Below are 4,809 nucleotides of genomic sequence, written 5' to 3'. Positions count from 1 at the left end.
CTTGAATGCTTTGCTGTCTTCATAGTTATCAATTCAAGCAACTTAGCTCCTTTTACTGCCCCCTTAAAATTGGGAATTGTATAACTGCTCTGTGCACATGGAGAGCATTTCAGTCTTCATCCTATAGGACAGATCACTTCTTGATCATTTTTCCCTGTTTACACATTTGTTTTATATAAAACCTTTAATGAAACAATGATGGCTTTCGAAAATTCAAAGAGTTACAGTGGTGCTTCACATCCGAGAGCACAATCAAATTTAAAATAAAATAACTTGGATGTACTTTGAAAGGCAATGGTTTCTTATGGTGGTATCTTTCTCCCAACTATATAGTTGATCCACTAAAAGCTGTCACCATAAGAAATCCTTGCCCCTCACATAATTTCTGGACCAGCATGGCTACAGCATCACTGTTGCACCAGCATACTTCCAACATATTTGCTAAGAAATGTCTTTCCTATCTTAAAAACTTGCAAATACAGCAGCAGAAGAGAACCTATCCATCATTTGTTTGAAAATGCTATTTTCTTCTTTGCAGCAGTGTCTGTTCCAAGCTAACTTCAAATTGCGTGTGTGTTGTTTGTTTGTTTTGGGGGGGGGGTTGTGTTTGGTTTTTTTTTTTCCCCCCCTATTGTCTCATCTCTTACTATTTAATCAAAAATTGTACATGATAATCGGATACCTTTTTGGTGTTAAACCAAATATGATCAGGGATACTCTTAAAGCCTGTAAGTACAGGGTACATTCACATACCTCCATATTGTAGATCAGATTCTACTACCATCCCGCATTTTTATCAATATCTTGCTCCAATTACTTTCTATTTATCCTCAGTACGTATATGGGTACCTAAGGACAACCGACAGCCAATGGTATGTCTACACAAGGCAGCACTGTGCAGTGATTCCTAACCTAGCTCTGAGCAGGTTCTTTCAAGTACTAGAAGCATTGTAACTGCATTACAGCACACTCAGCATCATTAATTGGCTGTGCTGAAAAACAGGTTTCAGAGCTAGGTAGGGCATCTAGCTTGTGCCACGTAGACCTTCCGTGAGTATATATTTGCTATTTAATGTATTTTTCCTTCCAACATCGTTCTGAGGTAGGGGGGTGCCAGCACCCCTATTTTGAAGGTGGGGAGCATGAGCCAAAGAGCGCTCTACTCGTGCCAAAGATCACTCGAGAGGTCTGTAGCAAGGTGGAGTGTTGGGTCCAGGTTTCCTTTGGAAAAACGCAGATTTTCTTCTTTAAAGGAGAAAAACACAGGAAGCCACAGGTTTCCCTTTGCCGGCTGGCAGAGTTCCAGCCTGCAAGGTGCTGCTTGGGGTTGGGAAGAGCAGGATGCAGGAGGCACCACATGCATGTATGTGCATATGCATACACGTGGCAGCCTGGCAGTGTAATAGAGCAGCTCCCACAGCTCCCTCCAGGTAAGTCTTATGGAGTGGGAGGGAGGGACACACACCTGAGATTTCTATGCCCACAGGAAGGATGCTGCATCACCAAAGTGAGGTGCCCTCTGCCTGCCTGGTGGCAGTGGTGGGCACAAGTCCATACCTCTGCTGCATCTCATCTTGGCAGCCTTGACGGTGCAGCACTTCAGTGCTGGGCCATGGAAGAAGCTCCTGCCTAGAGCTGGTCCAGCCTGGCTGCATCCCCACATCCCCATTTTGGGTGTTGAAATCTTAGGGGGCATGTGCCCCCCCCTTCTTGCACACTGGGAGCAGTGGCTCAGAAGTGAGGGGCATCAGGGTGGGGGGCCTGTGGGTTGGGAGTGAGGGGCACTGGCAGGGCCAGGGAGTTGTGGGTCAGGAGTGGGCGGCAACAGTATAGGCGGGGAAGGCATCAAGCATATCAGGGCTGCTCAGTGCCACAAATCAGCAGGGGGGGACAGCCACAGTTGGACCCATGTCCTGGTGAGTGAAGGGGGTAGAGAGAGCTCTGACTTTTTCCCTGATGCAATCAAATATTAGAATTACAGGCATACCTCGTTTTATTGCGCTTCGCAGATATTGCGTTTTTTACAAATTGAAGGTTTGTGGCAACCCTGCGTGGAGCAAGTCTATCGGCGCCATTTTTCCATCGGTTAGCATTTTTTAGCAATAAAGTATTTTTTAATTAAGGTATGTACATTTGGTTTTTTAGATATAATGCTATTGCACACTTAATAGACTACAGTATAGTGTAAACATAACTTTTATATGCACTGGGAAACAAAAAAATTCGTGTGACTCGCTTTATTGCGATATTCGCTTTATTGCGGTGGTCTGGAACTGAACCTGCAATATCTCTGAGGTATGCCTGTATAGGTATTAAGGATTTGTTTCATTATAATGAACGATTAAGGCACTGGTAGGCTTCCAAATTGCTTTAAAATGGTAAATCTTTCAATAAAACGTTGTGTTCAATAGAGATATATAGATAGATATAAAAATCAATTGAACACAATGTTTTATTGAAAGATTTATAGAGAGAGAGCAGTGTTTCATGTTAATTGCAGAAAAAGGTGGATTGGGGGGGTGATATTCAGAGAATTTGGGATTTTTTTTTGAATGGAGAAAACCAGGATCCCCGCTATTCACTGACTAATCATCCTTCTTATTTCAGTGGGTTGCTGTTCAAAACCAAGGAGGTCAAATTCTGCCCATCTTGAGGTGCTTTTATGAATTATGAATACTGAAGAAATGAATGTTGCATATCATCTGATAATATCTAACTCTATTCCAGGACCGATTCTGATATGCTCTACTCATATTCAGTAGCATCTGCTAGGTAAATTAGATATTGGAATCTAGCCCTTCAGGATTAGAAGAGTAAAGACAAATGTCCCTGTAGGAAGAAGTACCCTGTAGATATCTCCAGTTTAGGGGCCTGGCATCTGCAGAGCTCTGCTGATTTGATCACGGTGTTCCTCTTCTGCCCACTGTCTTTGTGATGCTGCAACTTGGTTTCTAGTTGGCTTTGAAATGATTGCTCTGCTATGGCAACAATAACGGGGAGCTGAATCCATGGCTTGCTGTTAAATTGTGGCCCAACATTTTTAGAACCAAACTTATTTGGAGACCATCCCCTGCTGTAATAATGGCTGTGGTTCTACCTATGTTTCCCAGTGGGGCTAGAGATGACGGTCCCTTGTGGGATGGTGTTCCCAACCAATCCATCTGCTGCACAGCGTATTAGAGGGCTGGCCTTTCAATTTTTAAAATCCGTTTCTTAGCTTTTTTTTTTTCCTAGTAGACTCCACAAAAGGAGCAAGTAAACCTTGAGTTTCCTGGATAAGGTTCTTTGGATGCATCTCATATCTTTTATTAGACCGATTTTTTTAAATAGTTGGGGGGAAAAAATTCTTAGCAACTTTCAGGTTTTCACTGCCTCATGGTGAAGGGGTTGACTTCAAAATTCAAGCGGTGTTCAGGTGCCAAACATTCACAGCTGCAACATCTGATCTAGTTTGTAAAAAGTATTTCATGTTTCTTCCTGTCTTTTTGTGGGGACAAGAGGATGGATGAGAGGATGATGGTGTGTTCACTTCTTACCAGTTTTCCAGTGCTTTGGAGTAGTTTCTTAAAAACTTGTTAAACCAAAACCTACTTTGGACACCAATGATGAGCTTCGTACCACCAGACTCAGAGCTGGATGCTCCAGAACTCAAATCCTGGCATTGTTTTTTGCTGTCTGGCTGCTTCCTCTTGTCTGTGTAACTGGGTTAATGCTGCCTGTGAGGTAAGTATTAAGTGGTTTTTCAAGAGTATGTCTATACGTTGCCAGATGTTGTGGTACTGTGACATAGCAATCTTGTGTCTACACATGATCACCAGCTACATTACCATAGCGGTGCACTCCCCGGGTATAGTGTGCAGCTACAGCGATGTAGCAGCAAAATCAAACCATGCAATGCATGCGTAGTGCAGTAACTGCCATGCTTTACTACTTCCAAAAGGCAGTACTAAAGTGTGATGCTGTAGCAACATGGCCATACAACAAAGACAAGTGCAGAGTACGCACTTCAGTTGCAAAAAATCCAGCGCACCTTCTGGCTGGGAAGTGACCCTCTCAGCAGCGCAGAAGCGGAAAGGCATCTCGGAGTCATAGTGGACTCCAAGATGAACGTGAGTTGACAAAATCATCAGCAGAGCTAACCACACTTTTATCGTGCATCAGCAGATGCTTGTCAAATGGAACCAAGGAGGTGATGTTTCCCCTCTATACAGCACTGGTCAGACCGCAGTTGGAGTACTGCATCCAGTTTTGGGCGCCGTACTTCACGAAGGATGTTGATAGACTCGAGAGGGTCTAGAGGAGGGCCACTCATATGGTTAGGGGCTTACAGCAAGGGATCCGAGATGCTCTGTTCATCAGGGCACCTCTTTGGGTAACAAGGAATAATGGTCACAAACTGACAAAGAGCAGATTTAGGCTAAATATCAGGAAAAAATTTCTTCACGGTAAGGGTGGCCAAAATTTGGAATGGGCTTTCCAGGGAAGCAGTGCTCTCCTCAACCCAGGGGTCTTTAAGAGAAGGCTGGATAGGCATGTGGCTGGGGTCATCTAACCCCAGCACTCTTTCCTGCCTAGGCAGGGGGTCGGACTCTGATCTGTTGAAGTCCCTTCCAATCCTAGCATCTATATATATGGCAATGTATAGGTGCACCCCGGATTGATTTAAAGACTAAGGTTCAGATTGAAAAAAGCGAGACCTTTAGTGCCATTCAGCCTCCCTCCACTCCCCGCTGTAGCCTTCCCCATTCACCCTGGAGGCACCTCAGTTTGTAAGCATCTCCCTGTTTTGATCTGAACTTTCTCTAAGCA

This window comes from Crocodylus siamensis, chromosome 3, assembly GCF_052110815.1.
Source record: "Crocodylus siamensis isolate JL-2025a chromosome 3, ASM5211081v1, whole genome shotgun sequence".
NCBI classification, from domain to species: Eukaryota; Metazoa; Chordata; order Crocodylia; family Crocodylidae; genus Crocodylus; species Crocodylus siamensis.
The sequence above is the reverse complement of the archived record's forward strand: the minus strand, read 5'-3'. Positions refer to the sequence as shown.